The 25,411-nt window shown below is 42.3% G+C and overlaps 1 long non-coding RNA gene across 1 annotated transcript in view; it reads right to left on the minus strand.

The window, feature by feature from the left end:
• Positions 1-17,997, minus strand: part of LOC309808703 — an 83,337-nt gene extending 65,340 nt beyond the window's left edge. The window contains exon 1 of the long non-coding RNA XR_014294779.1: positions 17,512-17,997. This is a non-coding gene — a long non-coding RNA (uncharacterized lncRNA). The remainder of the gene's footprint in view (positions 1-17,511) is intronic.
• Positions 17,998-25,411: the final 7,414 nt, after the last annotated feature.

Below are 25,411 nucleotides of genomic sequence, written 5' to 3' on the forward strand. Positions count from 1 at the left end.
TACGCGGTAGATTGCATCCCCAAGACATTTATTTTATAACTGGAAATTTGTACCACTTAATCCCCTCACCTATTTCTCTCAGTCCCCATCCCCCTTCCCCTCTAGTAATCACCAGTTTGTTCTCTGTATCTACAAGTTTGTTTCTCTTTGGTTTTCTTTTTTAGATTTCACATGTAAGTGAAATCATACAGTACTTGTTCTTCTCCGTCTGACTCATTTCACTGAGCACACCTAGTACTCTAGGTCAATCCATGTTGCTGCAAGTGAAGAGATTTCATTCTGTTTTAGGACTAAGTACTGTTTCATTATGTATGTGTGTATACATACACCACATCTTCTTTATCCACTCATCTATTTATGGACACTGGTTTCTTCCATATCTTGGCTAGTATAAGTAATGCTCCAATGAACAGAGGGGTGCATACATCCTTTCTTATTAGTGTCTTTGTTTTCTTTGGATAGATACTCAGAAGTTGAATTGTTGGATCATATGGTAATTCTATTTTTAACATTTGGGGGAACCTCTGTACTGTTTTCCATAGGGGCTGCACCAATTTACATTCCCACTAACAGTGCACAAGGGTTCCCTTTTGGATGATGGCCATTCTGACAGGTGTAAGGTGATATCTCACTGTGGTTTTGATTTGCATTTCCCAGATGATGAGTGATACTGAGCATCTTTTCATGTGTCTTTTGGTCATTTGTATGTATTCCCAAAGCAATGTAACCCCTATCAAAATACCAATGGTATTTTTCACGGAATTAGAACAAATAAGCCTAAAATTTGTATAGAATCATCCAAACAAACAAAAAACCTCCAATAACCAAAGCTATATTGAGAAAGAAAAACAAAGCTGGTGGTATGACATGCAATGATCTCAGACTATACTACAAAGCTATAGTAATCAAAACAGTATGGTATTAGCATAACAACAGACACATAGGTCAGTGGAATAGAATAGAGAGCCCAGAAATGAACCCACAGTTATGTGATCAATTAATCTACAACAAAGGAGGCAAGAACATACAATGAAATAAAGACAATAAATGGTGTTAGGAAAATTGGACAACTACTTGCAAAAGAGTGAAACTGAATTATTTCCTTATACCATATATAAAAAGAAACTTAAAATGGATTAAAGACTCACATTGAAGACCTGAAACCATAAAACCCCTAGGAAAAATACATTGACATCGATCTTAGCAATATTTTTTGCGGGTCTATCTCCTCAGGCATGGCCAACAGAAGTAAAATTAAACAAGTGTCATTATATCAAACTGAAAAGCTTTTGCAGAGAGGAGAAAACCATCACAAAATGAAAAGGTAACTTACTGAATGAAAGATTTTTTCAAATGATATATCTGATAAGGAGTTAATATCCAAATTATCTAAAGAAATCATACAATTTAATATCAAAAAACCCCAGATATTCCAATTTAAAAATGGGCAGAGAACCTGAACTGGTCACTTTTTAAAGTGTTTGATACAGTACTTAGATGCATTCTTTTTTCATTAGCCTTGAATATCAATACTCTTAACATCTCCGTTTATAAATGAAGAAATTAAGGAATGGAGAGATAAATGACTTGTCTAAGGTACAAAGCTTATTACAAAAAAGATTATACTAAACCAGACCTCTGATTCAGATTCCTATACTTTAATCATTATGGCTTACTGCAGAAGATTAGAGACAGAATTTGACATTGAAAGCTTAGATTCCAGTTTTTAATGAGACTTCTTCACCATGCCTTTATGTCTAAGGGAAAAAATTCTGGTCTGTACTGCCATTAATGATAATACTGCTTTAGAGAAATGTTCTGGAGGGAAAGGATATTATTCAAATTTATTTTTAAAGTTTTTCTTTGGTTTGACTTTGTTTCTTAATTTTCTCATGCTAGGATGGGAGGGCAAACAAAACCTAAACTAACAATACCAACTATACGTGTGTGTGTATGTGAGTGTGCCTGTACTTGTAAGTATGAAAATACAACTTATAAGAAAAGGCAAGGCCAGAATCTATAAGGCTAAGGATTTTGACTTTATCTTAGATGCAAGAGAAAGCAATTAAATGAAAACATAGTTGTGTAGATACTAGGCTGTTCAAGTAGAGCAAAGGAGAAATGGTAGTGGCTAAGATGGTGGCAATGAAGATGAAGAGAAACATTATATAAGTGATGAGAGAGAAAGAGATGAGATTCCAGAGGACCTAATGATGCAGTCTATGCAGAAAGTGAAGAAAAGGAAGGAACTGAGGATCATTCCCAGGTTTTTGCATGGAGTTACTTTTTGTGTGAATCATGGCACCATTCACTGAGGAAGAAAAGATTTGCAGGATGGAAAAGTTTGGAAGAAGGAATAATTGAAGTTTCATTTTAGATATCTTAGTTGTAGAGACGTCAAGCAGTGTTCCTCATATTTCTCCAATGAAAAGAATCACCTGGGGATCTTACTGCACATATGGATTATCACCTTTTCTGCTAGAACTTCTGGTTTGGTAGTCTGAGTTGAACACAAAGTACTAGATTTTCTCACACTGCAGAAGAAAAAAAAACACACTGAAGGAGGTGGGAAAGAGCTAACCTAAGTAACTTTGGAAAACAGTATTTTAATATACTGTAATTAACCATGCACAATATATACTGAAAAGCTAAAGACAAAAAGAAATGTACACAAATACTGAACTTGTTAGTAAATTTATTTTTCACATGTGTACAGGTTAATGATTTTTAAATATTTTATGTGTATTCCAGAATTGAGCAAATGAATAGACTGCAAATAATGAGAATCAGGTTTCTAATTGTTAAAGAGTGACAAATAAGGAAAGGGTAAGGGAGGCTAGAACAAACCCTGTGCTGTTGGATTGGAATCAAGGTATCAATGTGAATTCATATATCAATTTGAAGTTTTATATATATATGTAGATAGACAGATGATAATGTGTGTGCGTGCACACGTGTGTGTATATACATACACACCCAGATAGATAATATGAAAATAGAGATACTTGTATATTTTTATGTATTCGTATATATATTTTTAGCTCTCTCTGATGAAAACACAATGAGGTAGCTTGGATAGTGATAAATCCACCTCATACCAAGATTCTGGTTTCTGAATACCATTATTAATGCAAGGAACAAGAACTCCATGGAGAAATGACTGATTCAAGGCTGAGACAGAGGAAAGTAAAAGATGGGTCTGGAGCATTTTGTGGTGTCAGAAAGTAAGATATTACTCCAAAAATTGTATGGCCATGTAGGAAAAATATAGGAGACAGCTGGAAGGAGTACCAGTGACCAAATATGGAACACTTTGAGAAACAAAACTATTAATGATAGTAATAAATTTTAACCCGTAGAATAAAATAATTATCCACAAGTTCATACTGATGTATGTATATATATGAACAAATAACCAGATAAATACATAAATGAAGGAGAAGAACAGCTCTTTCTTATACTCAAATTATAGTTAATAAATGTAGAGGGAATGATGGGAATAGAAAATGAACAATCATCAAACACCACAGTAATGGGTGGAGTCAAGAATTATTGATGGATGCTAAAATTAGTATGGGAAAATTAAACAAGAAGCAGAATATTTGAACAATCTCAAAAAATTACAAAGGGAAAAATAGTGATTTTGCAGCTATCATTAGAACTAAGTCATCAAAGTTAGCATCCCCAGTAGTGAGACATACAGATTTGTTTGTACCTCTAATATGTACTGAAAATGGCATAATATCTCTCCTGAAGTGTTCTTGTCAAGAAATACATATCCTCAGTCTAACCATGAGAAAATATCAAACAAACCCTATTTGAGAAAAATTCTACAAAATGACTGGCTAAGATTTTCCTTTAGTTCAAGGTCATAACAGACAAAAAAAGACTGAGGAACTATCCTAGATTAGAGAAGAATGGGGAGATATGACAAGCAAATGCAATAAGGGATCCTAGATTTGAATCTGGACCACAAGACAATAGGCAATATTTGAATACGAGTCTATAAATCATTAGTAGCATTGTGACAATGTAAATTTTCTGCTTTCAATAATTATACTCTAGTAATAGAAAATGTTAACATTTGGGGAAGCTGAGTAAAGGGTATATGGGAACGCATACTGCTATGTTTGAAGTTTTTTGATAAATAAGATTTGATAACACAGTTTTATAAAAACTTAGTTTGGACATTTCTGAACCTCTTTTTTGTTTCCTTATGGAAGAAAGTTGCTTGTTTAGGGATAATACTAAATCAATGGGGGTAAGATTTACACAGGACCAACCCTAACATTCATAGTGTGTGGCGCAGGAAACAACTTTGAATGGCCATTTCAAGGAACAATATACTTAAGTGTATACAATGAGTAAAATGGATGAACTACACAAATTAATGAGTTGAAAAACCATAGAATCATAGAATTTTCTCACTGTAAAGGCTCTTACTTTCATAACTTTTCAGAACTTTTCCGTTCCTATGGGTAAATACCAAAGAGCAGGATTACTAGATCACTGTATGGTAAAAGTACGTTTATTTTGTAAGAAACTGCCAAGTATCCCGCTAGCCACAAATGAGAATTCCAATTGTTCTGCATCATCACCAACTTCGGTATTTCAGTTTGGGGATTTTAGCCATTTAAATAGGTGTGTAGTGGTATCTCATTATCATTCTAATTCAAAATTCACTGATGACATGGAATGTGTAGCATCTTTTCATATGCTTATTTGCCATGTGTCTATTTTCTTTGTTTAACCATAGTAGTTTTGTTGTTGTTGATTTTTTAACCAAGGCCTGCTAACTCTTGTCCTCCTATGTCTATTTATGTTGTCTTTTTTCTTTCTTTCTTTTTTTGAACTTTTGATCATTTAGTCTTTTTCCTGGTTATGTCCAATTATTTTTTATACTAAAACTGGGCTTAACTTATTTTAGGAAACTATAAAGATACCTCCACATTCTGGATGTTGTTATCTTTCTCTTGAAAAGATTTACTTTGGCCCATGACAGACAGTTACTATAGGGACTGGTAACCTTAGTCCATTCTCAGTTTGAGCTCATTCAAAGCCGTTTTTCAGTCTGTGTGAAGGTTGGTCTATTCCTGTCTTGTCCTTCCTCTATGGGTGTTGCCCTTTGGGATTACCATGTGAAAGTTTGGATTCTCCCTATTCCCAACTACCCTTGTATTTGTTAGGCTTTAAATGTAATGCTTCCCGCAGCCCTGTGAGACTAAAGATACACTTAGCTTGTCATTCCACTAGTTGTTGCCTTTAGCCTGAGCTGTTGCCCATTGGCTTCTGTGGTTAGAGTCTTTTGAACTCCTTGGCTTTTCAGTTCGTAGGCTGTAAGATTTGAATCAGCAAATGCCCAAAGGAGAAAAGCTGCACCAAATGTCAAGCTTGTGTATGTGTTTCCCTTCTCTCCACAACTTGGCCCACGTCTTGGTGTCTCTCTAACATTCAGATGGCAGCAAACAGATGTTTTCTTACTTTATCCAGCTTTTCTAAAATTTCTTTAGACTTCACCTGATCTTACGTTATTATTGAACTATCATCTCAATTACCCCAGGAAGAAAATTTACAATTTTATGTTTTATTTTTTTATTTTCTATATTACCTCAGTTTCTGTAGAGACCTTTTACCTCACTGTTCGGTCTAGTTCCTGTGTTAGCAGTAAGATGGAGATAAGGTGGAGACTAAGAATACTGGGGGGAAATCACTGATGAATGATATGTCTCGTTCTTTTTGTTTTTCCTCTCCTTATTTATTACTCTGGCAGCCTACACCTGCCTTTCTTCATTTGACCCAGTTGCCCAGATAAGAAACCCACTCTGGTAAAGACCTGACTTTACTCTCATGAATGTCTGCATGTTAGGATTAGCTAGATGATGAACACCATGCCAGAGTTCTTTGTGTGAGACTTTTGCAGACTTTTGTTAGCCCTTTAGTTTGCCTCTTGCCAACGCTGCTCAGATTGTTGAGGTTTTCTAAGATTCTGTAGGTCAAACCTCTCTACCTGCATACCAGATGAGCCCTTCTCTCTTTCCTGACTTCACTTGTGGGAGGTTAGCCCTCGGTTCTTTTTTCCCCATCCAATCATAATTGTTCATGAATTCCAGAAGGCCCTCAAAGTATCTGTCGTCCCTTTCTCTCTTCTCTTTTTTATCAACACTGTTAAATATTAACCATATATTTGCATAACTCTTTCTTACTTACAGTGGAATATTGGAAGGCTCGATCATTAAGTGTGAGCCCCACCAAACTAGGACTCATACAACACTCTCCTCCAGGCCAAAACTTTTGATATCCACTGGGTTTTTTTAATACTATCTTATATGTATCTAAATTTGTAAGGATTTAGTTAATGCCTGAGTTATGTGACAATAAGAAATCAGTCAAATCAGCACTACAGAAGTGCAGCTTAGACCTAGGGACCGGAACCAAGGACCACAAAAACCTGTTAACCAATAAGTTTCACTTGTACTTCATGTTTAACAACTGCTGAGGGTGAATGGGAAGTGAGGGAAAAAGAGTTTAACTTCATATCACAGAAACTTGCACTAAAATGAAGAGGAAAATGACCCAGTTCCTGGTTCAAGTCACTGTAATCTGCTTCAAGAAATAATAACAGCACACAAGGAAAACAAACACTATATGATAGGAACAATGGATAATTAATTACCAGATCAGGGAGGACAGATTACACTTGCTATGGGATTTCATTAAAGAAGGATTCCAAAAAGTACTGGCTTCTTCTGAGAAGACTTCTCAGAACAGGTAGCATTTAAACTGAGTCTTGAACAAGTATATAGAGGGTAGGGAACAGGCCTTCCGGGCAGGGAACAGGCACAGTGTCAGGAATGGCACAAAGGGCTTCTGGAATAGGGGACAAAACTGGCTGAACACAGGACTGCTACGTGTTGGGGAATATGGGGGAAGGCTGGCTGAGGTTGGTTAAATGAAACATAATTAGATGGAAGAGAAAGTAGGTGCAAAGACACACGGAAGACTGTAGAAAGCCCCTGAAGATGGAGGTCAGCATAATAATATGAAGAACTCAGTGGTACTTTGACACTGTATGAATGTCTAGGTTTAAAAAAATCAGGAAAACACAATAAAAGAATAAACTACTGATATAATGATATGTAACCAGAGGCCAGATACCAAAGAATACACACTGTGTGTTTCCACGTATGTCATATATGGTGATAGAGGTCAGCTTAGGTGTTGCCCTGGGAGAGTATGGAACAGAAAGAAGTAACAGAGAACCGTGTAGGGTGTTAGAAATATTTTATAATATCTTGATCTGGTGTTGGATACATGGGTGCATAGAGATGTAAAAACTCAGTTATTAGCAATGCAGTTAACCTACTAGAGTTTTTTTAATATATGCGTACATTAAAAAAAACTCTAGTAGGTTAATTAGGCTGTCAGTTGTGTGAAATAAATTTTGGTCAAGGAATAGCCAAGGTAGTAATGCAGTAATAAGTTATAAATGTACTCACTGTGCTCTAGAATGTCACAATTGGAATACAAGAAATATGTGTAAGAAAAAAGACAAATATTCAATATTGATGGTTGGATGAGCTGAATAAGTTAGATCACTCTACTTTCAATTTAAGAACTTGGCCAGTGTTTGGATACCTTCGAACAAAGAAAAAAAAGAAATACAATTTTTATTACGCATATGCTATGTATCAATCCCTGACTTCTATTTTGACACATATAAACATGGGAAATATTGCACCTTGTAACTGAGACAATGAAGATGAGTGAGGTAGCTGGTTTTGACACTAGAGGCTGAGAAAACCATCAGCTCATAATCGTAAGAAGTCTGAAGTCGGAGGAAAAGAATCAAGAGGAAATAGTGGTAAGTGCCAGGAGCTTCTGGAAACTACATCAGAGATGAAGACTCCAGGATTGTTGAGCTTTCTAAGAGTCCCAATAACTCAGATAAAAACAGAGGGCTTAAAACTGAATCCTGGGGATATATGTATGCATATAGCTGATTCACTTTGTTACACAGCAGAAACTAACACAACACTGTAAAGCAATTATACTCCAATAAAGATGTAAAAAAAAAAAACTGACTCCTGCAAAGTAACAATTGTTACGACAAACAGTAAAGAATTATAAGAAGAATAATCACATGCCTGTCCCAACAAAGAAATATCCTAAGCTCCATCTCACCATTTCTCCGATTGGCCTTTCACAAAATACAGTCCCATCAGCTGAATATAGGTTTGTCAAGTAACTGTGAGTAAGACTGAATTAAACAAAAATAAATCAATTCCTTCCTCCAAAACTTTTCAGAGTATGTAATGAAACAAAGTGAAACTTGAATTTCATGTCGGGATGTAGAGTACAGTTCTTCCCAAATGCTTCTGTCTTGTAACTACATTAACATCATCTAAAACCAGTGTTCTGCAGGACAGAGATTGTGAAACGCTGCTCTCATCGTGTAAGATATCAAGTCTTTCTGAAAATCCATTCTTCCTTCTGCCCTTTCTCCTGTTGTCCCTGTCACCTGGAATGTCTGTCCCAAGCTCCACCTGCCAAAACCCTACCCATTTTTAGGATCCAAGAGATAATAAAAGGCTTACATTACTGAAAGGCAGAGAAAGAAATCCCTTCCTAGGGATCTACATTTCCTTCCTAGGGAAAAGAAAAATTGTAAAGTATACCACAGTGACCTTAAGTCTATGAATGTAACTACGTTGTGTTACTTGGAGTTCTGTAAAAGTCAATGTGCTACAATATACATGGATATGAATGTTTGATCTCTTACAAGTAGAACTTGCTGATAACTTTCATCATGAGCGAGGTTAATGATTAAGGGAGCCATTGTATTTGGCTCAGCCCTTATAACTAGGGAATATTAAAATTGGAAACGTCCCTAGATATTAGCAAATCTATCCACCTCCTATTCTAAGTAAGGAAACTGAGACCTTCATAGATTGGATACTTATATTAACAAAGGAAAAGGATATAAGATTGGCAGACCTACCTTTTAGATTAAGAATTTTGAGATTTTTATAGACTACTAGGACATTATGTCCACTGATATTGAGACAATGTGTTTCTTTTATTAATTAATTTATTTATTTTTGGCTGTGTTGGGTCTTCATTTCTGTGCGAGGGCTTTCTCTAGCTGCGGCAAGCGGGGGCCACTCTTCATCGCAGCGCGCGGGCCTCTCACTGCCGCGGCCTCTCTCGTTGTGGAGCACAGGCTCCGGATGCACAGGCTCAGCGGCCATGGCTCACTAGGCCCAGCTGCTCCGCGGCATGTGGGATCCCCCCAGACCAGGGCTCGAACCCGTGTCCCCTGCATTAGCAGGCAGACTCCCAACCACTGCGCCACCAGGGAAGCCCCGACAATGTGTTTCTTAGTCATCATTTCCTATTGCACTGACCAAGCGAGGTGCCAGTCAGTAGTTGTACAAAGGGAAAAAGAAAACTTTAGAAACTCCCAATTTATATACACAGGGAAATTCATCATTCATGTTATTTAAGCTAACTGGATGCAGTTTATCAGCTACATTGAGGAATGGTGAAGTGAAGTGTCTTTACAATTAACATGTTAGTTTGTGTCATGACCTCCCTGGTGTTCAAGTGAGTTAACGGTTAGCACTCAACTAGGCACTTAAGAGTCCATTATAAATCTGGACTAAACATTTATTTGTGGCATCTTTATTCTTCTTTGGTGCCCTTAGGCAGAATTAGCCCTCTTATGTTTTGATAAATTCAAGTATTAAACAGGGCTAAGGTTTCACAAGTTCTTTGGCCTAAACATGGGGGTAAGAGAGACCAATGAGCTGGAGTACTTCTAGATTTAAGAATGGTCAGATTGAGGAAGAAGAGTCTTATGCCAGAGGTGAAAGAAGACTGATTATAATTACCTATTTTTAAAAATTCCAACCCTTTTCAATGTTCTAAAGTGATCAGGAAGTACATGGGTATGCTAGGAAGTAAGGGAGTCAAGCAAGAATATTCTCTAAGAGTTTGTGGATGGCAATGAAGAGGAAAGGAAGATAGAGACAATCCTGGAAAAGGTTTTGGTTGGCCATAATAATGAAGTCAGAAGGAGAAGAAGAAGAAGAAGAAGAAGAATGACACATGCAATGGGAAAGAGAAAGCAAGAATAGAGAAGCAAAAGGGAGAGTAGAAAAATGAGACAAACTTGGAGAAGGAAATGAGGAAGAAAACTGGGTGAAAGAAGGAAGCACTGATGGTAGACCACCTGACACTCAAACATTAACACGATGCACATTTAAGATGTGCCATCAACGGCCATGGTCATTACCCTCAAATAGTTTACAGTATGTGTTTCAGAGACATTTATAAATTGAAAATGCCATTAAAATAAGTGCCAGGGTATAAGTATTCATGGAATTGTATGGGAGAATAAAAAGTCCCCCATCAAAGAGCCTTCTGAGACATCGGAAAAAAAGGAAAAACCTAAAAAGCATAAGACTCTTCCTATTTTCATTTCCAATGATACATCCCAATCTTGATGATCAATCAGCGATTTAAATATCAACTATAAACACAGTATTTTATGAGCTGCTATGCAGTATACTATACTAGAGCAATAGAACAGAGAGGACCTCAAACCCTCTGTTCCCTCAAATTGAAAGGCACGCTTCCTGACCTCTCCAGACCACTACTGGACACAGGGAACACACACTAATGTTTCAGGACCCCAACCAGCAGTCACCTGCTTAGTGATTACTTCCATGACACACCCTCACTAACACCACTGACTTTCCTGCTCCTACGGGACATGACACATATTTCCTATTTTAACACATACCACAGTGCATTATGATTGCAGGTAGATGTTCTAACAATTTAAAAGAGAATGATGACTTTTTTGCTCTTTACATCTTGTTATTTCCCTACTCATAATATTTCTTGAAGAGAAACCATAAAAATATAAACAAACACAAAAAACAGATAATATACAAAACGTGTGCTTTGCACCTTAACACAAACTTAAGTAAAATTAGTTCTGACAGTATCCGGCATGACAAACTTCCATGGTACAAATGAGAATGGACCAAGGTTTGAGCAGGTACAGGAGACAATCCAGGCATGAACACCACCAAGGCAAGGTAGACAGGAAGTAACATGGTGTGTAGGAAATCACGAGACCAGTCTGATGGGAAGAGACTTAAACAAGACTGAAACTCACTTTCTAAACCTCCATCTCCAATTGGACAATTCACAAGACACAGGTGCACCAAAGTGGCCAAATATTCAATCCCTTTAATGGGGAGGAACAGTTTAAAATTTTATTGCTTTAGTTTGCCCAAAAGCAACTGTCAAATGTTGGCAGGACACAATGAAGGCTTACCTTTGTTAACATAGTTAAGTCTCTCTCTCTCACAACTAGCCCACTTGGCTCCACGTTCCTTAGCGCACCTGACGCACTTACACAGCATTGATGGGCTTTACACAACTGGAAGGTCACATCTTTATTTCTTATTGCAGGAACACAACATCCGGAAACTTTATTTCTATCAGAAGCTAAAGCAAAATTATTGTAAAATGAGTCATTTAAACCATACATTTTATCACCGTTAAAAAGCATCTGCTCTGTGCTAAGGATTAAAAATGACTCCTGTCCTTAAAGCCTCATTAAGGAGGAAGATCTATAAACTCAAATTTTCAATCACATGAGATAAAGCACAGAAGCGCCTATGGAGGCCAAAAGTTGTATCTAAGTGACGGCTTCATGATAACCCTGAAGTACAGTCTGGAAAGATGAGGCTATGCAGAGGTGGAGTAGGAGGTGCATTAACTGCACAGGGAGCACCTGTGCGAAGACACTCAAGCCTGACACCTGCTGGGCACTGTAAATACTGCAGGTGGGGATGACTAAAGACCAGGGGTCCAAGTGTGAGAAGAGACAGAAATGAAAATAGAGATGTTGGCCCAAGCAAGCCTGGGAGAGAGCATGGCTTGTATCCCACAGGTGATGAGGCCTGGGGCTACCACTGGCTGAGTAAGGGTGCCTCCGCTGATTAGAAAAAGGCGCCCCGCAGCTGAAGGACCAATTAGATAAAGGGAGTGATCACAAAAAGCTCCCCTTCCTCAGGGCCAAAGAGCCCCAGGAGGCTTGGTCGAGCACAGTTCAGACTACAGGCCTCTGTGCAGAGCACACGCTGGGCGGCTAGTATGCACTAACTCTGTGTGGGCAAGCCATTAGCAGCATTATTTTAGGCATATCTTGTCATGTTAGAAGATCACTCAACCCGAGGAGGCAGATGAACTTAGAGGAACTGAGACCAGGGGCCGCGAAACCACCCAGGAGTTTCTGCCATAGTCGGGGCAAAATGTAATGTGGATGAAGAAGCAAATTTAGGAGGAGGCCAAAATTTACAAGCTAGACCCACTGGATGAAAGTCATAAAGAAAGTTCAGGGAAGGAATTCTGAAGAGAATGGGCTCTACAATAAATTTTTCTTACATTCAATGTAAAATATTAGGCAAAATTAAGTACAGTGGCTTTTAAGGTCCCTTCCAGCTCTAATTTCTTATGATTTCTAACTTATTACTCTGGTTAAGTAAAGTCCCTTCAGAGGTACAGAACAGTTCCTACACCTGAATGGGATGCAAAGAATAATCTGACTTCTCTTCACCAGGGGATGAGTTGAACTGTCCTTGCAGAAGAGGTAACACATGGTGAGAACCCCAGATCCTAGAAAAGGGCCAGGCACACGATAAGTATTCAGCTTTTTGAAAACAAATGAACAATCATTTCCTCTCCTAGATCCTCACACCCTTTCTCTGCTGGCTGCTTTCTTTCAGCTTATAAACTTCCTCAGTATACCCACTTAAAAAGCCCTCAGACCTATGATTCTTTGGATCTTCTTGTGGGTAACCTAAGTCTCTCCCATGCCTTCAAACACCTCTCCTCCGCAAAAGCACAGATCTGAACCTTGGGCCCAGACCTGTCTACCAGGCCCCTCTAAAAGCACTGAAGATGAAGTAAGATCCTCTTCCCACCCCCAATACCTTCCTACTGTGCTCTGTATCTCTCAAAAAGATGCAGCTGTAAACTGTCACCCACGCTTGCTGCCCTCCCTTTTCTAACTGGTCACCAGGCCCCACCCATTCTCTCTCAGATCTGCAAAATCCAGTCCAACCTTTTATAACTTAAGTGGGAACCTTAGATTACAATTCACCCTGCACCCAATCAAGTGCCTTGCACATGGAGGTCCGAGTAAGTCTCTAAACCAGAAGTCCATCTCACTGTTCTTCAGGGTTTCCCACAGCCTTCAGGATAAACATCTAAACTTCTGACAGGACAAACAAGGCCCCCTTCTCTTGGGCCCCACTAAGTTTCCAGTATCAACTCTCATTTCTTTCCCAAACCCTGAGTTCCAGTCCTATACCTTAGTTTTGCCATATTTTCTTATATTTCTCAAACTTTGACACACACTGCTCCCTCCTGCCACCCCAGGAGCTTCTACATATCCTTAGAAAGGATGGCACCTCCTCCAAGAAGCCTACCCTGAACTTTCCCTTCCAAGATTCTGTGCTCTGCAAAGGGGAAAGGTGGGGGAGAGGGATACATTAGGACTTTGGCGTTAACATAGACACACGACTCTATATCAAATAGATCATCAACAAGGACCTACTGCACAGCACAGGGAACTCTACTCCATAGCCTGGAACAAACTGTGCGGGAAAAGAATCTGAAAAGGAATGGATACATGTATAACGGAATCACTTTACTGTACACCTGAAACTAACACAATATTGTACATCAACTATCCTCCAACAGAAAATAAAAATTAAATTAAAGAAAAAAGAGATTCTGTGCTCTATAGCACCAGAACTCACTTCTTCCAGAGCACTGACTACTGTGCTTGTGTTTACCTGCCGCCCAGTAGAAGGGAAGATTACCTAGGGCAGAAGCATCGTCTCCAGCAGCCCTTGGTTCTGACAACTCATTCAAGTGCCAGGATACTTTACACACATAACCTGCTTAATTAATTCTAAGAACCCACAGAAAGAGTGGTTATTAATGTCATTTTACAAGTGTGGGGATTGCAGTTCAAAAGTAACCTGCCCAGGCCACAGACAGCATAAGCCCTGGAATTCAAACCCTAAGCTGCCTTCACACCAGTGCTCTTTCCACTATATGATACGACTACTGAAAAACAGATTTTTTTTTCCTGAGCCCTGTTTTAATGGAAAGGAAATAAAGCTGGGATATACCAATTTCCTAATCGCTTTGGCGTGTACCAGGCAAAGTCGTTCAACAGACCAGGTAATATCTGTGGAACAATTAACGATGCTCCAAACTGTCCTAAGTGTTCTACATTGTAGGGTCTACAAGCATTAACACAGTTCGACCTTGTAACCTCCAGAGAGAGTGAGTCCTGTTCAGCCCATGCTACAGATGAGAACACTGAGACCTAGAAGCCTTAGAGCACTCGGCCGGGGTCACCGAGCCGGCAGGAGTCCTAGGCCGCACGCCCCATCTAGCGCACGCACACCCGGACACTGGGCACCGGTTCTAGTGCCCACCCTCCACCTTGCACCATCTAAAACCCCGCTTCGCAGCGCCCACACAAGAGCCCCTGGAAGCGGGAAGTACAAAGCTGTCTCAAACAGATGAACCAGTTTGCAGGGCAGAAGTTGAGACACGGATGTAGAGAACAAACATATGGACACCAAGGGAGGAAAGCCGTGGGGGGTGGGGATGGTGGTGTGCTGAACTGGGCGACTCGGATTGACGTGTATACACTGATGTGTATAAAATTGATGACTAATAAGAACATGCTGTATAAAAAAATAAAATAAAATTCAAAAATCAAAAAAAAAAAAAGAATACTGTCTACTGTCCTCTGCGCCCCCTGGAACACTCACTGTAAATATCCAGGAGGTGCTTGCAGAATGAATGAATCCATGAACAAACAAGCTCACTCATTTCAAACGTGCAGTCACATGCGAAATCTGACCTTCTGACAAGTTAAGCTTCTGGAAGGAGCCCATTTTCTTAATGTATTCAGCATCGAGTCATCACAAAATATGAACTCTTATAAAGTACTGGCCCCTCACTTCCCATGAGAAAGCAAAATTCCTCAGCAGGGAAATGGGAGGGTAGCAGACATTACCCGCAAAGCTTTAGGAAGGCTGCGGCTCGCTGAGCACGTCACTAGGGCCCCTGACCGCCTGCCTGGTAGTAGGACAGACACACCAGGAACGGCTGCTGACCGGCAGAAAGAGCGCCCGGCCAGGCAGGCAGCACACCCCGCACCCTGCCAAGCGAGGTCTGGCCAGCAAGGGAAAGACGCTCTCCACTGCAGAACCGCCCATCACTAGAAAGCCAGGTCCTGCCACGGCCTGGACACACGAGGCCTTCCTTACAAGGGTTACACATCTGTGGCCTTGCTCTGCCTCGAAGAAAAGACAGTGACGGCGACAACGTGACCATCTCCAGATGAACTTTCAACTTCGTTTCAAGTGCCTGGGTGCTGGGTCACAGTGGATTTCTAAACTCTTCCAATATTCAAAAATACCAATTTCTAAGATGCAGAAGGGGTGTTAAACATACACTTAGCACAGACCCCAGTCCCACTCCTGAGTATTTTCTCAAGTGAGGTAAAAACCCAAGTTCACATGGAAACCTGCCCTGGGATGTTTACAGCAGCTTTATTCCTGATCCCCTCAAAACTGGAAACATCCCACAAGTCCTGCCACCCGCACGCGAATGGACAAACGGAAAATGGAATACAACACAGCCAGAAAAAGGAGTGGCTTCTCATACCCGCAACAACAGGGATGACGGACTTCCCTGGTGGTCCAGTGGCTAAGACTCCACACTCCCAATGCAAGGGGCCCGGGGTCCATCCCTGCTCAGGGAACTAGATCCCCCACGCCGCAACTAAAACATACTGCACGCGGCAATGAAGATCCCATGTGCCGCAACAAGACCCAGCACAACCAAGTAAATAACTACCTAAATAAATATTTAAAACAACAGCAAAAAAAACAAACCCGGGAGGAATCTCGCATAGGTTTTGCTGAGCCAAAGCAGCCAGAATCAAAAAGCTACATGCTGTTGTTCCGTTTATCTGACTTTCTGGAAAAGCCAAAACCTTCGGACGGAGAGGAGATTAGTGGCCAAGAGGCTAGAGGCACCCTGGCGCCAAAGGGCAGCAAATGGGATGACAGGATTGCTCTGCCGCCTGATGGCGATCAAAACTCCTACAACTGTGCACTACAAGTGAACTATGCTTCACGGCTACTAAGGACACACAAGTTATTACATTTTGAAAAATGCGCCGGCCAGCCATCCCCGGCATGACAAGTGCAGTAAGAGGGGCGGGGAGGCGAGGCAAGTGGATCAGCTGGAGTTCTGAAGGTTCTCCCCACTTTCAGTTTCCCTCCCCTGGCATGTCTCCCCGCCCGGCCCACTGCTGCTCAGGCCGCCCACCCGGGCCGCCTGGAGTTACCCAACCGGAAAAGCCAGAGCCCAGGCTCAGCCGCGCCTCCAGGCACAGGAAGGGCAAAAATAGAAAGCGCCAGTGCGCAGTGGAGGGCTGGAAACCCTCGGACCTCAGATAACTGCGGAGAACCGGGGCTCGGAGTCAACATCGGCTCCAGGCGGTCCCAGCGTCCCGACCCCGGCCGCGACACACTTTCCACAAAACTGACACACACGCGCGGGTCGCGCGGGCTTCCCCGCCGGGTCGCCTGGAGGCCGGTCCCCCGCAAGCTGAGCGCACGAAAGGGCGCCCCAAAGGCGCCGGCCCAAGCCGCCCGCTGCGCTTTCCCTCCGGAAGGTGGGCTGCGGGGCCCAAGCGTAAACCCGGAGACAAGGTACACGCGCACCACGCAGCCACAGGGGACGAGGGGCCGGGCGCCCACCTGGCCGGACACCCTGCATTTCTGGAATCACCGGACTTGTGTGTAAATTTCCCTTTGGCGTGTCATTTTCCAAAGGCCACGCAAGATCAGGGGACAGCACGCCTCCTCTCCAAGTGTCCTGCCAGCCCACCCACTTAAGATCAGAGGGACAAAATGCCTAACTAAAACAAAACAAAACAGAAACACAAAAAACTGGAGAGAGGGAGGAAAGGGTGCCCTCAAAAAAAAAAAAAAAAAAAAAACCTAAGCACGTTGAAAGCGCTAAGAATAAACTACCAGGCAAAAGAAACCCTACATGTCAAATCCTAAAGTACAGAAGGGCAAGCCCGCCGGCAGTCCAGGCCCGGGGAGACCGGGGTCCCCAGCCCTGCAGAGCCAACCGCAGACCGGCTCGGGCGCCCCTCAGAAGCCCGGGGTCCCCGCGGCCGAGTCTGCGCCCCCGGCCGGCGCCGGCTCCCCTCTGCCCACCCTGCGCGCGGGGGCTGGAAAAGGCCGCGGAGAACCACGGCGGGGCGGGAAGGGGGGCTCCAAAGAAGGTCTGGCGACTCGAGTCGCTCCGTTTCTCGGTGGGCTCAGCGCGCGCCGTGGGGGAAGAGGGGCGGGGGTCCGGAAGGAGGGGACCGGTGGCACTTACGTAGACCGGCAGCGGCCACGGGCAGACGGCGGGCTCGGCCCCCACGAGCGATTCCAGCCTCAGCTCCAGCTTCTCCCCCATGTCTTCGCGCGCCGCCCCCGCACCGTGCTAGTCTGCCGGTTGGGGGAGGGGCGCGGCGCCGCCGGCGGGGGCGGGGCAAACAGGCAGGCGGGCAGTGAGGGGAAGGGGCCTGGCCTGGGCCTCAGCCACCGCCGCCGCGCTCCCGTCCGGCCCCCGGCTCCCTCTTTGTGGTCACAGGCCCCGGGCCTCCAGCGCTGCTGCGAACTCGGGCCTGCGTGAGGCGAGCACAATGAGCCGGGGACCGGGCCGAACCACTCGCGGCGCGCGCGGCCCACCCTGTGGACACGCCCGCTCTCACGCACGCACGCACGCACGCACGTCTTCGGCTGCCCCCAGCCACACCCACCGGCCCGAAGTGGGGACCCGAGGAGACCCCTCGGGGCCTGGGGTGGCGGGTTCGACTCCCGCCCTTGACGTACCGTGACACCCCCCCCTTCCCCCCAATAAGAAGACTATAATTCCTCATTAAATATGACAGCTGGAATCCCGGCTTCTGTTCACAAAAATGCCGTGTATTTAGCCTATGCTAGGCACCAGACCGCGGACGCTCAGTACTGGCAAAAAAGAAAATGCCCTGCCCTCATGGCACTGCCATTTTAATTGGAATAGTAGGGACAATGTTCAAGGGAGAAAATAAAGTGTCATCATCGCCACGGGGATGGTTAATCTCATGTGCACACTGCGTGGGGCCCCGGCAACCACAAACATTATTCCAGATGTGGCCAGGAAGGTATTTTTCAGAAGAGATTAACACTGAAATTGGTCCACTTTGCGTAAAGGAGACTGTCAATGCCGCGGCGTGGGTGGGCCTCGTCCATCAGTTGAAGGACTGGAGAGAAAAATGAGGTTCCCTAGAAAGAGGGAACTGTTCCTCCAGTGGCCTTGGGACATCAGCTCTTCCCTGTGTCTCCAGCCCAGAGTCCTGCCCGGACTTGCCTGCCTCACAGTCACATGAGTCAACTCCTTAAAACAAAACTATATATGTAAAAATACTGAATATATACAAGCCTATTAATTTGTATATGTGTGTATACATATTATATATATGTATACACGTTTATATGTGCATGCGTTTGTATTATATGTGTAAGTACTATATACAGTATACATACAAGCCTATATATTTGTGTGTATATATTGTATACATGTATGTATGTGTATATATATAGTATACATATTATAAATGTGAACATGCTGTATATATACACACACCCATATATTGATATATGGGTGTGTGTATATATACAGTAGATGTACGCTGTACGTATGTATGTATACAGTGTATATTTATATATAGGTGTGTATATATGTTGTATACCTGTATGTGTATATGTTGCATAGGTATTATATGTATATATGTATATACTATATATAGACACACTTGCATATATATTTATATGTGTATGTACATGCGCATATTTACATATAGGTGTGTATGTGTGTGTATACATTGTGTATATGTATGTGTATATATCTTATATATATGATATATATGTATATATATGATGAATTTATATGTACAGTACATATATATTTTTATGCTACATGCTTTTATATGTAGGTGTATATATGTGTCTATATGTATGTATGTGTATTGCATATATTATATATGTATGTATACTGTTTATATACACATCTAAATATCTTTGTATGTGTGTATATATGTATGATATATATGTACCTAGGTGTGTCTATTGCATATGCTATATGCATGTGTACATACTGTATATATACAAACTATGCATTTTATATGTGTGTATGTATAGTGTATATGTGTATTGTATGTGTGTATACATACTGTATATATACAAACGATGCATTTTATATATGTGTGTATATATGTATGTGTGTATTGCATATACTATATGTGTATATGTCTGTATGCATACTGCATATATACACAGCTGTATATTTTTGTATGCGTGTACATATGTATGTGTGTGTATATACACACACACACCCTATGGATTCTGTTTGTCTGGAGAAGCCTCACTGATACAGACACTTATGACAATTGAGCACCTGCTCTCTGCCAGCCAGGGAGCCAAACGCTTGTCTTTTTGGTGTCTCCCTTAAGTGTCACAAGTCCTGGGAGGGAAGGTGATGCCGCTCCTACCAGTTGAGGTGCCTCAGGGTCAGAGAGGTGCACAGGGCGGGGGGCTGGAGCCTGGTGGAGCCCAGGTGGAGTTCTAGCAGCAGTACAGCCGAGCAGTGCCACTTCCCCAGGTGCTTCTCACAAAGATGCTGAGGGAGAGACAGGGTCTGAAAGAGGGGATGAGGAAGCTTCCATGGGTCCGCAAGCCCAGACCAAGGCTGACTCGTCAAGGGTGTTAGAGGTCAGGACTGTGGTTTCCCTGGGGGTGGGGTTACACAGAGCCATTCCCATTCTGAAAAAGTATCCATTCTGCTCTTGTTTGTATGCTTACCCCCCTCCCCCAAATCTTTTAAAAACAGATTCTCTTGGCTGCTGGGAGCACACATGGGGAAGTTGTGTGTGAGGGGGTGTGATCCAGGGGACAGGGAGGATAAGCCCCCCACTCGTAGGGCCAGGGGTGGCTCAGCTTTGTGAGCTAAGGATGGCCCGCGAGGTCCCAGAGAGAAGGGTCCCTACTCCGTCCCTGCTCCGTGCATCCCATTCCCAGCCTGAGAAGCCCAGAGCTACCCCCACACACACACACCAGGGAGGAGAGCCAGTCACCCTGGCTCACAGGCTGTGGCTCCAAGGCTCCTGGCACTAGGAGCTATTTTCAGCTTTCATGCCCTAGGACATGGCCAGAGCTATTGTCTCCGGAAACTCTCTGTCTCTCGCCCACCCTCCCTCCCTCCCTCCTCCGCCTCTTCCCCTCCCGCTCCAGCTGTCCTGCCCTCCACCCTGCATTTCTACACAGGATGGCTCACAGACAGCTGCTCCCCGTGTCCACCCGCCACCATTCGATGCATGTCAAAGCAAGCCCTGGGGACTTCCCTGGAGGTCCAGCGATTAAGACTCCGAGTTTCCACTGCAGGGGGCGCGGGTTCGATCCTTGGTCAGGGAAATAAAATCCCACATGCTGCACGGCACAACCAAAAAAATAAATGAATAAAAAATAAAGTTAGAGGTTGCGAGTTCACTTAACCTGCGTAGCGCCCTGGGTTCTCATTCTCTGGTTCTCGGCCTGTGAGGTGCTGAATTCCGGGTCTACGGAGAGAGACCAGATGGTGTCTGCACCCTGGAGAAAGGAAGCTCAAGAGGAGGAGAAGTGGGCCCAGCACATGGAAGAGGACCATCCCTGACGACCACCACTGGCCTTGCTTATGGTGTCTTTCAGCTTCAAAAGTGGAAGCACCTGAAGCTACTTTGTTCAAGTTTCCTGAATTTCTGGGAAGGCCTGGTTTCCCCAAAGGAACGATTTCTGGTAGAAGTCTGAAGGTCTGACCCAAGAAAAAAAATCCAGTATAGCCAATGAATTGAGGACAAGAAGTTTTCCAATCAGGTTATTACAAGATATTGAGATCGCTCAGCCCGAACCCAGCGAGGCCAGTGTCCCCTGGACTCCCAGTCCAAGTGAGAGCTCTCTCCCATGGTCACTGTAGAGCTCCGACTCTGGGGCAGTGACAGCAGGCCGGAGCAAGGGCAGCCAACGTTTGGTGACGCCGCTTCCGTCGCCCACCTCCACGCAGCCACCAGCCACGACTCACGCCCACCGTGCCCTTCACCATCAAGTGTATCCAATTTAGCTCATCAGGTTTAACTGGCTTCTGGTGTGCCCAAAGGCTAAGTGGGGTGTTTTGAAACCTATCCTCATCACGAGGGGAGTGAATGGACCGAAGAGCTGAATCTTGGCCTTTCTTCTTAATTTGAGCTGCACTTACTTCACTGTGCATGGTCCTCTGAAGCTTGTGCCGGGCGGCCTTTGAGATGATCTTCTGAAGTCCTAGACTTTAAGAAGAACGACAAAGGCTCTTGGTGCTGCAGCCAGGAGTCAGGGCTGTGCCTCTGAAGTGGGAGAGCCAACTTCAGGACCCGGGTCCACAAGAGACCTCCCAGCTCCACATAATATCAAGCAGCGAAAATCTCCCAGAGATCTCCATCTCAACACCAGCACCCAGCTTCAGTCAACGACCAGCAAGCTACAGTGCTGGTCACCCTATGCCAAGCAACTAGCAAGGCAGGAACACAACCCCACCCATTAGCAGAGAGGCTACCTAAAAACATCATAAGGCCATAGGCACCCCAAAACACACCACCAGACGTGGACCTGTCCACCAGAAAGACAAGATCGAGCCTCAACCACCAGAACACAGGCATTAGTCCCCCCCACCAGGAAGCCTACACAACCTACTGAAACAACCTTAGCCACTGGGGACAGACACCAAAAACAACAGGAACTACGAATCTGCAGCCTGCAGAAAGGAGACCCCAAACACAGTAACATAAGCAAAATGAGAAGACAGAAAAACACACAGCAGGTGAAGGAGCAAGATAAAAACCTACCAGACCTAACAAATGAAGAGGTAATAGGCAGTCTACCTGAAAAAGAATTCAGAATAATGATAGTAAAGCTGATCCAAGATTCTATTTCCAAGATCCATAATCTTGGAAATATAATAGACAAAATGCAAGAAACAGTTAACAAGGACCTAGAAGAACTAAAGATGAATCAAGCATCGATTAAAAACACAATAAATGAAATGAAAAATACTCTAGATGGGATCAATAGCAGAATAAGTGAGGCAGAAGAACGGATAAGTGAGGTGGAAGATAAAATAGTGGAAATAACTGATGCAGAGCAAAATAAAGAAAAAAGAATGAAAAGAACAGAGGACAGTCTCAGAGACCTCTGGGACAACATTAAACGCACCAACATTCGAATTATAGGGGTTCCAGAAGAAGAAGACAAAAAGAAAGGGACTGAGAAAATATTTGAAGAGATTATAGTTGAAAACTTCCCTAATATGGGAAAGGAAATAGTTAATCAAGTCCAGGAGGCACAGAGAGTCCCATACAGAATAAATCCAAGGAGAAATATGCCAAGACACATATTAATCAAACTGTCAAAAATTAAACACAAAGAAATCATATTAAAAGCAGCAAGGGAAAAACAACAAATAACACACAGGGGAATCCCCATCAGGTTAACAGCTGATCTCTCAGCAGAAACTCTACAAGCCAGAAGGGAGTGGCAGGACATAATTAAAGTGATGAAGGAGAGAAACCTGCAACCAAGATTACTCTACCCAGCAAGGATCTCATTCAGATTTGATGGAGAAATTAAAACGTTTACAGACAAGCAAAAGCTGAGAGAGTTCAGCACCACCAAACCAGCTTTACAACAAATGCTAAAGGAACTTCTCTAGGCAAGAAACACAACAGAAGGAATATACCTACAATAACGAACCCAAAGCAATTAAGGAAATGGGAATAGGAACATACATATCAATAATTACCTTAAATGTAAATGGACTAAATGCTCCCACCAAAAGACACAGAGTGTCTGAATAGATACAAAAACAAGACCCATATATATGCTGTCTACAAGAGACCCACTTCAGACCTAGAGACACATACAGATTGAAAGTAAGGGGATGGAAAAAGATATTCCATGCAAATGGAAATCAAAAGAAAGCTGGAGTAGCAATTCTTATATCAGACAAAATAGACTTTAAAATAAAGACTATTAGAAGAGACAAAGAAGGACACTACATAACGATAAAGGGATCGATCCAAGAAGAAGATATAACAATTGTAAATATTTACGCACCCAACATAGGAGCACCTCAATACATAAGGCAAATACTAACAGCCATAAAAGGGGAAATCAACAGTAACACAATCATAGTAGGGGACTTTAACACCCCACTTTCACCAATGGACAGATCATCCAAAATGAAAATAAATAAGGAAACACAAGCTTTAAATGATACATTAAACAAGATGGACTTAGTTGATATTTATAGGACATTCCATCCAAAAACAACAGAATACACATTTTTCTCAAGTGCTCATGGAACATTCTCCGGGATAGATCATAGCTTGGGTCACAAATCAAGCCTTGGTAAATTTAAGAAAATTGAAATTGTATCAAGTATCTTTTCCGACCACAATGCTATGAGACTAGACATCAATTACAGGAAAAGATCTGTAAAAAATACAAACACATGGAGACTAAACAATACACTACTCAATAACGAAGTGATCACTGAAGAAATCAAAGAGGAAATTAAAAAGTACCTAAAAACAAATGACAATGAGGACACGACGACCCAAAACCTATGGGATGCAGCAAAAGCAGTTCTAAGGGGGAAGTTTATAGCAATACAATCCCACCTTAAGAAACAGGAAACATTTCGAGTAAACAACCTGACCCTGCACCTAAAGCAATTAGAGAAAGAAGAACAAACAACCCCCAAAGTTAGCAGAAGGAAAGAAATCATAAAGATCAGATCAGAAATAAATGAAAAAGAAATGAAGGAAACGATAGCAAAGATCAACCAAACTAAAAGCTGGTTCTTTGAGAAGATAAACAAAATTGACAAACCATTAGCCAGACTCATCAAGAAAAGAAGGGAGAAGACTCAAATCAATAGAATTAGAAATGAAAAAGGAGAAGTAACAACTGACACTGCAGAAATACAAAAGATCATGAGAGATTACTATAAGCAACTCTATGCCAATAAAATGGACAACCTGGAAGAAATGGACAAATTCTTAGAAATGCACAACCTGCCAAGACTGACTCAGGAAGAAATAGAAAATATGAATAGACCAATCACAAGCACTGAAATTGAAACTGTGATTAAAAATCTTCCATCAAACAAAAGCCCAGGACCAGATGGCTTCACAGGAAAATTCTATCAAACATTTAGAGAAGAGCTAACACCCATCCTTCTCAAACTCTTCCAAAATATAGCAGAGGGAGGAACACTCCCAAACTCATTCTACGAGGCCACCATCACCTTGATACCAAAACCAGACAAGGATGTCACAAAGAAAGAAAACTACAGGCCAATATCACTGATGAACATAGATGCAAAAATCCTCAACAAAATACTAGCAAACAGAATCCAACAGCACATTAAAAGGATCATACACCATGATCAAGTGGGGTTTATTCCAGCAATGCAAGGATTCTTCAATATACGCAAATCAATCAATGTGATACACCATATTAACAAGTTGAAGGAGAAAAACCATATGATCATCTCAATAGATGCAGAGAAAGCTTTCGACAAAATTCAACACCCATTTATGATAAAAACCCTGCAGAAAGTAGGCATAGAGGGAACTTTCCTCAACATAATAAAGGCCATATATGACAAACCCACAGCCAACATTGTCCTCAATGGTGAAAAACTGAAACCATTTCCACTAAGATCAGGAACAAGACAAGGCTGCCCACTCTCACCACTCTTATTCAACATAGTTTTGGAAGTTTTAGCCACAGCAATCAGAGAAGAAAAGGAAATAAAAGGAATCCAAATCAGAAAAGAAGAAGTAAAGCTGTCACTGTTTGCAGATGACATGATACTATACATAGAGAATCCTAAAGATGCTACCGAAAAACTACTAGAGCTAATCAATGAATTTGGTAAAGTAGCAGGATACAAAATTAATGTACAGAAATCTCTGGCATTCCTGTACACTAATGATGAAAAATCTGAAAATGAAATCAAGAAAACACTCCCATTTACCATTGCAACAAAAAGAATAAAATATCTAGGAATAAACCTACCTAAGGAGACAAAAGACCTGTATGCAGAAAATTATAAGACACTGATGAAAGAAATTAAAGATGATACAAATAGATGGAGAGATGTACCGTGTTCTTGGATTGGAAGA

The sequence above is a fragment of the Mesoplodon mirus genome (genome assembly GCF_964341445.2).
Source record: "Mesoplodon mirus genome assembly, chromosome: 7".
Taxonomy (NCBI): Eukaryota; Metazoa; Chordata; class Mammalia; order Artiodactyla; family Ziphiidae; genus Mesoplodon; species Mesoplodon mirus.